We start from the raw sequence: 16,119 nt of genomic DNA on the forward strand, positions 1-16,119 counted from the left end.
AGAGACTTTAAAATTTACCTAGAAAAGAACTGGGATGTAAAGCACAATCTATTATACTTAGAACAATATTGAAACTAGAATATGATGTTATCTTAAGGTGTACTGGAGTGACGAGGGGGGAAGCATTGTGGGAAGCCACGGGGAGGGGGAGAGTAAAGTGGGGATATTGGGGGTAAAAACTGAAACATTAATGGAACTGATGACATGTCAATATTTTCATGAAAAATAAAATTGTGTTCTAAAAAAAAAGAAAGAAAGATTGAAAAACTACTTTTAAAAATTACTTCTAGCAGCAAGGCCTTGTGGGGCTTGGGTGATGGGGCCAGGCCCCAAGGGGCGCCACAATAGCTACAGGCCTGCATCAGAGTTGCTGAAGTTTGAGAACTGTTGTATTTGTACAATACGTGCATTTCAGATTCATAGGTTCAAAAAGCGCATATGCGTTGGCATGCATTTGTGCGTATGTGAAGCTTCTTGACGATCTGGTAGTCCTCAGTAGGGTTGCCAAATGATTCTTACCTGGTGGCGGGGGGCTCCTGCCCGGTGTCTGGAAAGTGCGCACGTGCGCAAAGTGCGCGCGCGCGCCGCCCGGATGTGACGTACAGACGCCGGGCACGCTGGGGGCGGGGCCACAGCCATTTGAAGGGAAAACATAGAGTTTTCCCCTCAAATGGCTGTGGCCCCGCCCCCAGCGTGCCCGGCGTCTGTACGTCACATCCGCTCGGTGCATGCGCAAGGGTGGGGTTTCCCCCGGGCCCGATTCCGCGGGGATGGAAATCAGGCCTCAAAAACGGGGGGGAAATTTGGGAACCCTAGTCCTCAGCTCTGCTATTGTGAACCCCCCCCTTCCAGGTTTTATCATTTCATTTTTCACAGACCAAACCCCTACATTTGTGCAGTTTTCTTCTTTATTGAACCCTTTCAATAAAATACACGTTGTTCAAGGTTCCTGCATCAATATACCTGCATTCTGTATTATGTGCAGGCTGTACCTATAAATGATGTACTTTGCACATATATGTTCTGTACAAAAGCTGTAGAAGAGGCAGACCCCATACAAAAGAACTGATAAAACCAACAGAGAAAAGTGGAGAACTGAAGCCATTAGCGGAAGCAGAAACAGACATATCGAAACCCAGAACTGGGAACATCTATTCACTCAGGGGTAAATTGCTGGTGAACACAAGAGTTTTAACAGCAAGAAGCTATTAAACCATTTCCCCCTTCAATATGTCTAATCTAGTCGCCAACAGAAACCCATGCCAGAATAAAAGGATACTACTCAGCCCCCTTCCTCAATTGCTTGCTCTTAGTAAGAATTTTGAGGAAAGAAGAAAACAGAGGGAATGGGAAGGAAGAAAGAGCAAATTATGTAAATAACCCCAGTTGCTTAGAGTCAGTTTGGTGCAGCAGTTATGAGTGTGGACTCCAATCTGGGAGAACCAGGTTTGATCCCCCACTCCTTCACATGCAGCTGCTGGTGTGACCTTCGGTCAGCTACAAGTTCTTTCAGAGCTATTCTCTCAAGAACAGTCCTCAAAAGAGCTCTCTCAGCCCCACCTACCACACAGGGTGTCTGTTGTGGGGAGGGGAAGGGAAAGGAGATAGTAAGCCGTTCTGAGACACCTTTGAGCAGTGAAGGTCGGGGTATTGTTCTGGCATTGTATTGTTCTTGGCATTGTATTGTTCTGTACGGTACTGAGGAGGGATTGTTGTTTCTGACAAAAAAGGCAGAGATTCTTTCAATTGTTCTGAGTGGTGACCTCTTAAGGGAGGAGGCAGCTCTTCGACAGTGAAGGGAAAGGAGTGACAGTTGGAGCCCACTTTCCCATTTTTCCCTTTGTTTTTCCCTTTTTCTTTACTGAACACTGGAAAAAGAGCATGTGGCCTTGCTCAGTTTGGTGTGAGAGCCAGTTTGGTGTAGTGGTTAAGAGTGCGCACTCTACTCTGAGAGAACCGGGTTTGAGTCCCCACTCCTCCACGTGCACCTGCTGGATGACCTTGGGCAAGCCGTAGTTCTGTCAGAGCTATTCTCTCAAGGACAGTTTTCAGGAGAGCTCTCTCAGCCCCACCTACCTCACAGGGTGAGATTGTAAGCCGTTCTGAGATGCCTTCGGGTAGTGAAGAGTGGGGTATAAATCCAGTCTTCTCCCCCTCCTCCTCCTTTTCTTCTTCTTCTTCTTCCTCCTCCTCCTCCTTGGGAGGATGGGCTTTGGGAAGGGCAGGAGTAGAATGCCATACAGTCCACCCTAAAAGGAGCCTGTAACCAGGAGACCAGTTGTAATTTTGGGAGATGTCCAGTCACCATCTGGGGACTGTCAACCTCATTCCCTACTAATTGTATCCTCCCCAGAATCCTGTGAAAGTCCTGTGAGGTCGGTTATCCTGAGATAGTGATTAATTCAAGTGTACCCACTAAGATTCATGACAGAGTGGGGATCTGAACCCAGGTCTTCCCCAATGCACCAGGTTGACTCTCGATAGATGTGATGTGCACACACGTACACAGTGTACCTTAAATATACAGATGGTGGCCTACTTAAGGAAATTGGTAGCAGCAGTAACGTTTGTACTTGGGATTTGCAGTTTATAAATTACGCCCTCGATCCTGGCATATATACGACTGCTTTGCTGTCAGATTTTGTTTTCAAGGATTTGGAGTTCAGTAAAGCTCTGTGGGTGGGAAGATCAATATTTAATGTTCTCAGCGTTTCCCCCCAGCTCTTGCTAAACCTAACTTCTGCTAAACTGATCACAACTTTTAATGCTGGTTTTTGTGTGCGTGAATTTCATAATAGATAGCATACAGCACATCAGGGGTGCGAAAATGGCATGAAAGAAATACACACATTCAGAATACCCCCCCCCCCCAAGTGGGTGGAATTTAGGGTTGCCAGATCTGGGTTGGGGAACTCCTGGAGATTTGGGGATGGAGCCCAGGAAGGACAGAGACCTCAGTGGAGTCCAATTCCATAGATCAGGGGTGTCAAACATGTGGCCCGGGGGCCGGAGGAGGCCCCCGGAAGGGCTTCTCTCAGGCCTGCAGTGGAACTGGCTGTCTTCTGCTTCTTCTTCCAGTTCTGCTGCTGCTGCATCATTGTAGGTTTGCAGCTTACAGATATACACCTGAACAGCGTAAAGACTGAAACAGCACAGACATTTTGATGCAGTCATTCAGAGCAAGGGGTGTCAGTTATCAGACACTTTTAAATAAGCAAAATATTGCAAGAGTGCTGATGTTTTAAGCATGTTTTTATTTTAAGTATAAAAACCCCTTTGTATCTGGGTGTGTTCAGACGCGCCGTTTGAACTGCTTTCGGCACGCTTCAGTAATGGATTTTATGTACACATTCAGATGTCCAACATCTGTGCACCGCCCCCAGCTGTGGCTTTCTGGATCAAACCCCCTTTAAACTGGAGTATTTTGATGCCACTTACCAAGTGGTGTTTTCCTGATTCTCTAGTTTTGAGCCACAGTTTCTGATGTCTGATTGCTCCTGTGGTTCCGAGCCAGTTCCAGGTGCCTCAACCCCCTCCCCTCTGGAGAGCTGCCATTTTTTCCCTGCAGCAGTATGCCCATGGGCAGAACTCTGCTCCTAAGTTTAGGATTTATAACCCACCCTTCACTACCCGAAGGCATCTCACAATGGCTTACAGAACGATGGCACTGCTGACTCTCCGCAGCCATCAACGAGATCACTCCCAGGCGCCCTCTCCGCACCCGCTCAAGGCTGGCGCCCTGGTATACCCAGGAGCTACGGCTGATGAAGCGAGAGCTGAGATGGTTAGAGACACGGTGGCGTCGCACTTGTGACGAGGCTTCAAGAACATCCTATAGGAAAATTTGGAAATAAAAGTATATATTGTAAAGAACAAAAATAATTGAATCACACATCTTTGGCGCAAGCCACTGTTCTTCTTGGTGTTTGGTGTCGTGGTTAAGTGCGCGGACTCTAATCTGGGAGAATCGGGTTTGATTCCCCACAGCTCCACTTGCACCTGGCTGGATGACCTTCGGCAAGTCATAGTTCTGGCACAGCTGTTCTTGAAAAAGAGCAGTTTCTGTCAAGAGCTCTCTCAGCCCCACCTACCTCACAGGGTGTCTGTTGTGGGGAGGGGAAAGGAAAGGAGATTGTAAGCCATTCTGAGATTCCTTTGGGTAGTGAAGGGCGGGGTATAAATCCAAACTCTTGTCTTCTTATTGGTTAGGATAGCGGCCGCATTGGCCAGCCACGGCCCAGTTCTCTGGGGGCAGCCCCTCTCCCTTGAAATGGCTGAGATTGACAGCCACAATCAAAGTTTACAGCTTCTCCTTTCCCCCCACTTGACCACAGCTTTCCATTATGTGTGATTCATCTCCCGTGTAGTCAGTGATTTATTGAGAGTTGGAGGAATATATATTTTGGGAATCGATAAGCTCACGGCATGAATCAAGCCAGAGGTTCCCCACAGTCAAACATGTCTTGGTAAAATCAGACAAGTACTCGGAAAGCTGAAAAGCTTAAGAAGTATCCACTTAGGGCAGGCATCTTTCCACAGTGCTTTCATTTATTTATTTCCAAAGTTTTTTCCCCAACTTTCAGCTCAGCTCAGGATAACACAACGCTCCCTCTAAGCTGCGGAGTCTTGTGAGCAAAAATCCCACTTTATGAGCTACTGGCATTAAAGTTGTGAGCGAGCGATTTGGCCGCTGCACAAATTAGCCTGCTTTGGAGCCCTCCTTCCTGAGCAAAGACAAAAATGGGTGAGGTGGAGGCTAAATAACTGGGAGCTAGCTCACACGAACTCAGCTTCGAGGGAACACCACCCAAAGTGGTGAACATTTTATCTGCAAAGAATCAAATGTGTCGCAGATGTATTTGTGTGTAAGATGCTGCTAAGTCGCAGCTGACTTCTGGCAACCCCAGCAAGGGGCTTTCATGGCAAGTGAGAAGCAGAGGTGGTTGGCCATTGCCTGCCTCTGCAGAGCCTTCCTTGGTGGTCTCCCATCCATATACTGACCCTGCTTAGCTTTGACTTCTGGCAACCCTAGCAACGGGGCTTTCAAGGCAAGTGAGAAGCAGGGGTGGTTGGCCATTGCCTGCTTCTGCAGAGCCTTCCTTGGTGGTCTCCAATCCAAGTACCGATCCTACTTAGCTTAGACTTATGGCAACCCCAGCAAGGGGCTTTCATGGCAAGTGAGAAGCAGAGGTGGTTTGCTATTGCCTGCCTCTGCAGTCTTCTTTGGAGGTCTCCCTTCCAAATACTGATCCTGCTTAGGCATCCCATGTATCCTTCTGGGGTGAGGATTGACTTGCCCCCAGCTCTAATTCCTAGAGTGGCCTGCTCTGGGTGGAGAAACGCATGGAGATTTTGGGGGGTGGAGCCTGGAGAGGGGAGCCTTTTGGGGTGGTAAGGACCTCAGCGGGGTACAATGCCATAGAGTCCACCCTCCACAGTAGCCATTTTCTCCAGGTGAACTGATCTTTGTCATCTGGAGATCAAATGTAATGGTAGGAGATCTCACCTCCTCTCCACCTGCCTCCTACCTCTCACTCAAGGTCCCACCTGAAGGTTGGCAACCCTACAAATTTTTCATTTCCAAGGAACTGAGAAGTGGGAGGAAAAGAATGGCTTCCATACAGTGGCCCCGTTCACACGCCGGATTTGCTGCGGGAGAGCCACGAATCATGGCGGATTTTCAGGGTGCGATCACACCACAACATCTGGCAAGCATAGCGTACCCGTGGCCAACCCGTGGTGTGCCGCTGAAGCTGCACGTTTAAAAAGTATCTCAACAAATGTACTAGCAAATGTTTTTATGGTTGAAATGGATAAAATGACAAGGAAACTTAATAATTTGGAAGCAGAAGAATTTTTTGCAGACTGGAAAGACTTTAAAGACTACTTGGAGAAATATTGGGATGTAAAGGACAATTTACTTTGCTTTGAGAACTATTGAAAATTTAAGGATAATAGATAATAGAAAATAGATAATAGAAAATAGATAAGTGTATAGGAATAACGGTTGAAGGATAAGTTACCGATGGATGTGAAAAAAGAGAAAGGGAGTTATGAAGACAATTTAAGAAATGGGCTGGAGGTTGGAGCACTGTGGGAAGCCGAGATAATGGTATCTGATATATGTTTGAACTTTTTGTTTTTTATTATATCCTAATAAATTGTTTTTCAAAAACAACAACAACAACAACAAATGTACTAGCAAATGGTTTGCCATGGGCTGCCGACGGAATTGTTCCGCGTGATCGCGCCGGCGCGCGGCTTTCCCCCGGCTGTCCTCCTTGACGTACACGTGCTGATGGATGAAACCGTCGCATCTGATCACATTCTGGCGGGTCTAATTGCGCTGGTGCAAAGAGCCACGCCTCCCCCCGGCGTTATCTGGCCTGTGTGACCGGGGCCAGTGACGTGCTAAAAAATTTCACTAGTCTGTATGGTAAAGACCATAGAGACTAGCGGAGGCAGTCTAGCGTGTCACCTGGAAATGCTATCACATCCTCCCAAAGTCTGCCATCCACAGACACCCCCCAAATTTCCAAGCATTTTCCAGCTACAGATGACTGAATTATTTTATCCCTAAAGAAGACAGCTCTAGGGGTCATCAGGTTTCTGATAGTCCTGATCAGTTATGCTGGCCACAGGAACGATAGGGTTGTGCTGGCACATGGAACAATAGTGTTGGAAAAGGCAATGTCTGGTCATGGTGTACAAAGAAGATGAGAAGAAGACCTCAAGAAGACAAGTAGATAGGACAAGTCGGGATCCGCAACAAAATGTTGTGTATTATTGTCTTTTTCATGGTATAGTTGGTTACTATTTAAATGGCTTTCTTGCAGTAACCAATTTGTTAGCTTTTTGGATTTTCTCATTTTGGCAAGGTGTCCTCTTTTGCGAGGTACTTTTGGCATAGTATTGTTCTGTATGGTACTGTATGTTTCTGACAAAAAAAGGCAGAGATTCTTTCAATTGTTCTGAGTGGTGACCTCTTAAGGGAGGAGGCAGCTCTGTTACAATAAAGGGAAGGGAGTGACAGTTGGAGCCCACTTTCCCCTGTTTCCCCCTGTTTCCCCCTTTTTCTTTTTGTTATGTATTGAGACTAATGTATACAAAAACAAGTGTGGTCATAGTCCATAGACATGCAAAAATAGAACCACAAGAACTGTACACAGTGCGCTCAAAATTTCTTTAACGAAAACTGTAAAGTTATAAATATGAAATATGAAGTTATAAATATGAAATTTCATATTTATAACTTTACGGTTTTCGTTAAAGAAATATTGAGCGCACTGTGTACAATTCTTGTGGTTCTATTTTTGCATGTATTGAGACTAAACCATTCCTCAAGCTGTACCAGGAACGGGTCGAGCTTGCTACTTTAAAACAATAGCACACCAGGATCCTGGAGCTAACCAATAGATAAGTAGTGTAATGTAAATAGCCTAACACTGGGAGTGTGTGTGTGTTGGATGTGGTTGTCCTTAGAGTTTGCTGAAATCACTTAATAAACTAGAGCTGATCACTGCAAGGCATCTAGAACCCAGTATTTAACACTTTTTCTTTATTGAACACTGGAAAGAAAGCCATGTGGCCTTGCTCAGTTTGGTGTGAGAGCCAGTTTGGTGTAGTGGTTAAGAGTGCAGACTCTAATCTGGGAGAACCAGGTTTGATCTCCCCACTCCTCCACATGCAGCTGCTGCTGTGACCTTGGGTAAGTCATAAATTCTTTCAGAGCTGTTCTCTCAAGGACAGTTCTCAGGAGAGCTCTCTCAGCCCCACATACCTCCCAGGATGTCTGTTGTGGTGAGGGGAAAGGAAAGGAGAGTGTAAGCCAGTCTGAGACTCCTTTGGGTAGTGAAGGGCAGGGTATAAATCCAATCTCTTCTCTCTTCTTCCTCTTCTCCCTTTGTACATAGTCAGCCAGCCGACTGAAGTTGGCTTCAAAGAGGAGTTCGCCTGGGAATTGCAATCACTTTGACCAATTTCCCACAATCCGCTGCTCCATGCTCGCACTTCCCTTTGCCCCGTCGTACGTGTCAATTTCACACTATGTGCTGCATTCGCATTTTGCCCCACAGCGTCGCCCAATTTTCCCCGCGTCTATACAATCATCAAAAAGATGCCACTGGATGGGGACTTCTGGCCATGGCTCCCGGAGGCGACCAGCCCACACACGGTCTGGGGGGGTATCCGCACAAGCGGAGACCCTAAGGAGCCTTAGGTAAAGGCTCCGAACCAGGGGGCGCACCGGGGAGTAGCCTCTTTACCGACCAGAATGTCGGAAAATTGAGGCTTTCCCCAAGCCCCGACAGTCCCACCGCGATGTGCCCCGAATGGGGACTTAGCAACGCCACCGGACCATCGGAGTGGTAAAGCGATGAACTGTAAAAGAGAGAAGATGTCCAGCTACAAACTGTGAGTTGACGATCAAGAAAGAAAAGTTTTAAGCGCACCCCCCCCTGTTTGAATAAGCACTTGGGTGGAGGGCGGATTACTCCCCCCCCACAGAAAGAGACTGATTTATCTAAGAGAAGAGGGGGAGGGGGAGAAACTGAAAAACGAAAGTTACCTTTTGGGATATTTGTAAAAGCCAACTGAAGGGATTGTTTCCCAAGCTGCGTGGCACGAACTTTTGAAAAGTAAACAAAAAACAAAGATGTCGGGGCAAAAGTGAGTCCCGGACAAGCAGATGAAGAAGGCAACAGGCACTTCCGGTTCTAGTGCCTGCCTTGAAGAGCAGGCTGTCACTCAAAAAGAAAGCGAGATGCTTCGCCCTTTGCTGGACCAAATGCAGAAAATTAACCAAATGTTGCTAAGCATGGAAAGTGCCCTTAGTAACCAGCAGAAACAACTGACTGATACAGCCAAGAAGATGGAGGAAACTGAACAGAAGTGTCTGGTATCAACGGAAGATACACAAAAAATCAAGAAGAAGGTCAGGAAAATAGAAAAACATCAAGAAAGACAAGATAGTAAATTACTGATGCTACAAATGGAAAAATCTAATTTAACTCTTCGATTTCAAGGCATAAAAGAGGCGGAAAAAGAAGATCTCAGGAGTATACTGGCGAGTGCTTTGGCACCACTGACCGGCAGGGAAGTGGATAAATTAAGCAAAGAGATGGATTTGGCTTACAGAGCCTACTCCAACTTTACAAAGAAGAATAACCTGCCAGCAGAAGTGGTAGTCAAGTTTACCAAGCAGCGTACCAGAGATCAAATTTTGAGAGCGACATCGGCTACGCCTTTGATGATTGGAGAGCAAACTATAAGCATTTTGAAAGATGTTCCATTTGAAATTTGAATGAAGCGGAAAGCCTACAAAGGACTGACCATATTCTTGAGAAACCATCAAGTCAATTACAGATGGTTGATTCCAGAATGACTTATTTTCAAATTTGAAGAGAAAAGAGAGAAGATTGACTCCATTTTCAAAGCTCACGACTTTTTGAAGAGGCATGCCAGTTCAGAGGAAGAGGCAGAACTCGCAAAATGGGAAGTACTGAGCGGAGAAGAAGACAGCAACTTGGAGAGGGAGGACATGAAACCGGAAGAAGAAGGAGCAGCTAAAGGTCCATCTTATAACCTGAGGGATGTAAAAGGAAGAAACCCCAAGATTTGAAGATTTGTTCGGAGAGCGCATTAAAGGACTGTACTAACCCAAAAGGACACTATTAACATTACTAAAAATTTTGTTTTTTACAGGTTAAGATGAAAGATGATCAGTCAAACACAGAAGAAGCTGAAGAACTTATTGTTACTAATAAAAGATTAATTTACTAACAAAGATACCACTCACCACTTTTCTTAATCCCGCTATATACCCTCCCTTTTTTTCTGAAAATTGTAAAGCAATAAAATTCTTTCCTTTTTAGGAGAGTTAACTATAAAAAAAAAAAGATGCCACTGGTCTCAAACTTTGTTCTGTTGAAAACAGGAACAGAAAAGGAAAAGCTACCTGCTCACCTGATAATCCTGGAGAATATTTCTATTTAATTGAAAGAAAACTTTGCAGTGCTTTAAGGGACTGACTGTTTTAGCTAGATAGCTAATCCTTTGCTTCTTATCAGCAGACACTGGGATCCATAATACTTCATTGACAATGCATGGTTTCCTTTTTGTGAGTAAATGAGACCTAGTCATAGTTATCAGAATGCAGCGAGCAGGATAAAGGGCTCATGCCTGCTTATCTGTACCCAGCTGGGCTTTTTGGCTCACGGAACTTAGATCAGTTTTCATGGTTTTTTGCACTCGGCTTCACAGTTTCTCTTATGCATTCAGATATAAGTGTGAAGTGAGGGAAATAATTGTGATAATGGAAGTAAAAAGAGGAAAACAGGAATCGAGGGATGTTATTATGATTTATCGCATGGCAGAGTTACACACAGGAAGCACATAATCATATAAAATACATATCCAAAATCAAGTTGATACAATGGGTATGCAGACCAACTGGGCAATCCCACTAAAGATTAATACCTAAATTTTCAATCCACCCAATTGCAGCTGGGGAGTGTTCAGTCACATCTCCCTGGAAAACACGATGCTCACATTCCTGTGACAGATGGAAAATAGTTTGGCGGGCTGCACCACAATCACATTCTCAGTGCTCCCTCTAAGCTGTGGAGTCTTGTGAGCAAAAATTCTATTTTTGTGAGCTCCTGGCATTAAAGTTGTGAGCGAGCAATTTGGCTACTGCATACATTAGTTTGCTCTGGAGCCATCCTTCCTGAGTTAAGACAAAAATGTGTGAGCCAGAGGCTAAAAAACTGTGAGCTAGCTCACACTAACTCAGCTTAGACGGAACACTTTTCCTGGTATTTTGCCCCATTTAAACAACAGGTCTGCACAGCTGCCAAAGCCTGTCCATATTCTATTAGCCGTATTCCATTCTTTCCGTCAAATTCTGCGGGCCTCTCGTTGGTGCTTATCAGGTTATGGATATCAGGTGGAACTGATCACATCCACAACTAGGGCTGCCAAGTCCCCTGGGGGGGCAGGGAAACCCCCACCCAGGAGGCCCGTTCCCCGGCGATGCCGGATCGGGCACCGGGGGGAACCCCATCCCAAAGCACATCACACAGAAGTGATGTAAGAATGTCCGGGATGTTGGGGGCAGGGCCACAATCATCCGAGGGAAAACTCTATGGTTTTCCCTCGGATGATTTTGGCCCCACCCCCAACAACCGGACGTGCTTACGTCACTTCCGTGTGACGTGATTGCAGCGCACGCTTTGCGCGTGCGCGAAGACTCCCGGAGCAAGCCGGGACTCCCCCGCTCCAGGAGAGGTGAGTACGTGGCAACCCTATCCACAACCATTCATTACCGAGTTTGAAATTTTGTCATTGCAGGATCCATTCAGATCTTATTGCTGGGTGTCGGGATCTTCCTGTGGATAGGCCCACATCAGCCATGCCTTTGTGGATGGGCAAATCTCTGTTTTCAGGGATCTTTCTATATTCACAAGGGAGGTAGGATGCATTGATACAGGGGAAGTGAAGACAACAGTGATCCCATGGGCTATTAGCCAAACGCGTGCACCTGTGATGATCACATTTAAGAGACTACTTCCAGAGTCATCACAATGGAGACCTTACAGAAGGGCAGCAACTTGGGTTGAGTGATAGGCTGTGTAGTAGAACACATGCATTGTACGGAGAAGGTTTCTGCTTCAGCCACGGACATGCCCATTTGAAGGAGTTCGGCCAACAAGACTGGGAAAGACCTCTGCCTGAGATCCTGATGAGCTGATAGGTTTGCTTGGTATAAAGAAGAGGCTTATGGGAATTCGGAGTTTCATGTAGAGACTCAAGACCTGAAGCTGAACGTCTCCCTATAAATTTCAGGGCAATCTAAGAACATAAGATGAGCCCTGCTGGGTCAGACCAGTGGTCCATCTAGTCATAAGAACATAAGAGACGCCAATGTTGGATCAGGCCAAAAACCCATCCAGTCCAACACTCTGTGTCACACAGTGGCCAGAAATACCAGGTGCCATCAGGAGGTCCACCAGTGGGGCTAGGACATTAGAAGCCCTCCCACTGTTGACCCCCCAAGCACCAAGAAGACAGAGCATCCCTTGCCCCAGAGCCCCTATCTATATCTTGTGGCTAATAGCCACTGATGGACCTCTGCTTATCTAATTCCCTTTTGAAGCCATCCATGCTTGTAGCCGCCACCACCTCCTGTGGCAGTGAATTCCATGTGTTAATCACTCTTTGGGTGAAGAAGTACTTCCTTTTATCCGTTCTAACCTGACCGCTCAGCAATTTCATGGAGTGCCCACGAGTGCTTGTATTGTGAGAAAGGGAGAAAAGTACGTCTTTCTCTACCTGCTCTATCCCATGCATAATCTTATAAACCTCAATCATGTCTCCCCTCAGTTGTCGTTTCTCCAGTATCCTATCTCACGCAGTTGGCCAACTGCTTACTCTGGAGCTACAACAGGGTATAGAAGCCAAGGCCTTCTCCCAGTGCTGTCTCCTAGCACTGAACTTCAGAGGTTCATGACCTTTGAATGTGGATGTTCCCTTTTGGTCGCGATGGACCACTGATGAACCTGTCCTCCATGAATTTCTCTAGACCCCTTGTAAAGCTGTTTATGCTTATGGCCGTCACTATATCCATTGGCAGCAAATTCAACACTTCACTCACTTCCTGGGTAAAGAGGTATTTCTTTTTTGTCTGCCTGGAAGAACAGCCAAAATAGGAAGACATCAGTGGAGGCTTTCTCCGTTCCAGTCCTTGTCCAAGTAGGGGGCAGCAGCACTGCGGATGCACTTTGAGAGACCTGCTTCTCAAGTAGCGCTTTTAGCTTTCGAGTTTCCTTGGGAAGCAGCGCTGGTTTTAGAACACTGCTACACGTTTGGGGTCAAGTGTAGCTCCAAAGGGGTACATATGTATAGAATCACTCTAAATTGTACGGCCTCCCGTATTCTTACCTTAAGAGAAGGATGATTGGCCTATTTTGGAGAAATGCGAAGAAAAGAATTAAAATTAACAAAGACATTTCATATCCTTGGCAATAGGAGAGAGCCTGTATTTTCCCACCACAATGAACGCTCATTCAGCCACTACAATAACGATTATCTTAGCTGTTTTGTCAGCGTACGGAAGATATAACCTTCACTTTGTTCACACCTCCAGAAGGTCCAGGTAAGAATGCAGAAGCGTGTGGGCATGGCGTCAAGGTTTAGATCTCCTTGGAGGGTGTACAGCATAAGCTATCAGGAGTCTAGTGGCACTTCACAGACTAAGAACATTGTGTTTCAGAAGAAATGGTTGTGGACAAGGCCACTTCATTGCAATAGGCATCCACTAACTTGGTACCTACACAAGTGCCCTCAAGTTGCCATCAACTTATGGCGAACCCAGGAAGAAGAAAAAGAAGAAGAAGAAGAAGAAGAAGAAGAGTTGGATTTATACCCTGCCCTTCACTTGACGTCTCAGAGAGCTTACTGTCGGCTAGGCCTCTAGCTGCCATGGAGTGTGTGTGTGTGGGGCCTCTGGAATTTTAGGTTTCTTTTCTCTGTACTTTCAGCGTTCCTTTATCTTTGTAACATGAGCGTTTGGCCTTGGTGTCTAGCACCAGGTTTCTCCTGGGAAACTGGACCCGTTAGCTTTGGCGGGCTTCTACCTGTTCTGTGATTGGCTCCAGGCCATCAAGGGACCCCCCTTGAATTATGTACATCTGTTTGCTTCACACGCTTATTGCCAGTTGTAACACGAGATGTGTAAACATTTTATTTTTTATTTATATTTGGATTCATATCCCGCCCTACCCCGAAGGCTCAGGGTGGCTGACAAGGACACCATGTGCCAAAGTTACAACAATAAACACGTAATTTAAAAACAATAAATTACAATAAAATACAGTAAGAAATTTGCAATACAGATTCAACCAAGATGGGTAGATCTTAACCTCCATAGCAGCTTCCTGAGATCTTATCATCCAATCTGGGCCCAGGCACCTCACTCCCCCCATAGGAACCAAACAATCATGGTGGTAATACAACAGTGCACAGGAGGCGGAGGTGGAATAGTGGTGGCAGCGGCTCCTACTTAAAGGCCTGGCGGAAGAGCTCCGTCTTGCAGGCCCTGTGGAACTGAGAAAGGTCCCACAGGGCCCGGATCTCTTCCGGGAGCTCCTTCCACCAGGTAGGAGCCGCCACCGAAAATGCCCTAGTCCTGGTCACCGCAAATTTAACATCTCTAAGGCCTGAAATTTCCAGGACAAACATATTTCAATGTTTCAATAAACTTTACTTCTTTGCAAGAAAGTTGTTGGGAACTGATTGTTGCAGGAGTCTGACGCTTACAATCTCCTTCTCTTCCTCTCCCCACTACAGACATCCATGTGAGAGAGAGCTCACTGAGAGGCTGGGAGAGCCCTGAGAGAACTGCTCTTGAGAGAACAGTTCTGAGAGAACTGTGACTGACCACGGTCACCCAACTGGCTGCATGTGGAGGAGCGGGGAATCAAACCAGGTTCTCCCAGATTGGAGTCTGCCGCTCTTTACCACTACCCCAAACTAGGGTGAGTGATAGGCAAGGGGTGAGTGGCAAGGGGCTTTCAAGGCAAAGTGATTCAGCAGAGGTGATTTGCCATTGCCTTCATCTGCAGAGTCTTCCTTGGTGGTCTCCCTTCCAAGTAGCAAACCTGTTTAGCTTCCAGTTTATACTGACCCCAGCAAGGGGCTTTCAAGGCCAGTGAGAAGCAGAGGTGGTTTGCCATGGCCTTCCTCTGCAGAGTCTTCCTTGGTGGTCTCCTTTCCAAGTAGCAACCCTGCTTAGCTTCCAGTTTATACTGACCCCAGCAAGGGGCTTTCAAGGCCAGCGAGAAGCAGAGGTGGTTTGCCATGGCCTTCCTCTGCAGAGTCTTCCTTGGTGGTCTCCCTTCCAAGCACCAACCCTGCTTAACTTCCAAGATCTGACAAGACCAGGCTATACTACGCTGCCTTCATTCAACTAACTCAGCAGAACCAGAGAAATGGCCCATTAGTCCGTGGCATGTTTTGTCGGCCCTCAGTGATCCCTTCTTCCCACTCAGTGTCCTAATGGTTGTTTTAATGTTTTGTGCATATTTTAGCTTTGGTTGCAATGGTTTTAATGATTGTTCTTTTTGTTTGGTTTTAATGGGTTTAAAGTTGTGCTTTCTATTAGGTATGTTTTTAACCTGTAGGCTGCTTTGGTGGGCCAGAGGAGGGCAGAGGAGAGCCAGTTTGGTGTAGTGGTAAAGTGCGCAGACTCTAATCCGGGAGAACCGGGTTTGATTCCCCACTCCTCCGCTTGCAGCTGCTGGGTGACCTTGGGCAAGCCATAGTTCTATCTGAGCTGTTCTTGAAAGAACAGTTCTCTGAGAGCTCTCTCAGCCCCACCTACCTCACAGGGTGCCTGTTGTGGGGAGGGGAAGGGAAAGGAGTTTGTAAACTGTTCTGAGACTCTGAGTTAAGGGCAGGGTATAAAACCAATCTCCTCCTCCTCCTTCTCCACCACCACCACCTCTTCTTCTTCTTGACCCATGAACACCAGTGCCATTTTAGAGCTGGACTTGGCCACTGAAAAATGATGCAAGGGCCCCATCAGAGAGCCAGTTTGGTGTAGTGGTTAGTGCGCGGACTCTAATCTGGGAGAACCGGGTTTGATTCCCCAATCCTCCACTTGCACCTGGCTGGATGACCTTGGGCAAGCCATAGTTCTTATAAGAGCTGTTCTTGAAAAAGAGCAGTTTCTCTCAGAGCTCTCTCAGCCCCACCCACCTCACAGGGTGTCTGCTTTGGGGAGGGGAAGGGAAAGGAGTTTGTAAGCTGCTCTGAGACTCCCTTGGGTAGTGAAGGGCGGGGTATAAATCCTTCTTCTTCTTCTTCTTCTTCTTCTTCTTCTTCTTCTTCTTCTTCTTCTTCTTCTTCTTCTTCTTCTTCTTCTTCTTCTTCTTCTTCTTCTTCTTCTTCTTCTTCTTTTTCTTCTTTTCTTCTTCTTCTTCTTCTTCTTCTTCTTCTTCTTCTTCTTCTTCTTCTTCTTCTTCTTCTTCTTCTTCTTCATCATCATCATCATCAAGATGGGGTAAAAAACTGGTAAACAAATAAATACATTGGGCACACAAATCTCAGGCATTCACTCAA

General features: G+C 46.3%; 1 protein-coding gene across 1 annotated transcript in view; it reads right to left on the reverse strand.

Moving 5' to 3' along the window:
* LOC107117849 (ferritin heavy chain B-like) overlaps window positions 1-16,119 on the reverse strand; it is a 59,707-nt gene that overhangs the window by 18,831 nt on the left and 24,757 nt on the right. The window lies entirely within an intron of this gene.

Source organism: Gekko japonicus, unplaced genomic scaffold, assembly GCF_001447785.1.
Source record: "Gekko japonicus isolate JY-2015 unplaced genomic scaffold, Gekko_japonicus_V1.1 scaffold350, whole genome shotgun sequence".
In the NCBI taxonomy this organism is placed as follows: domain Eukaryota; kingdom Metazoa; phylum Chordata; class Lepidosauria; order Squamata; family Gekkonidae; genus Gekko; species Gekko japonicus.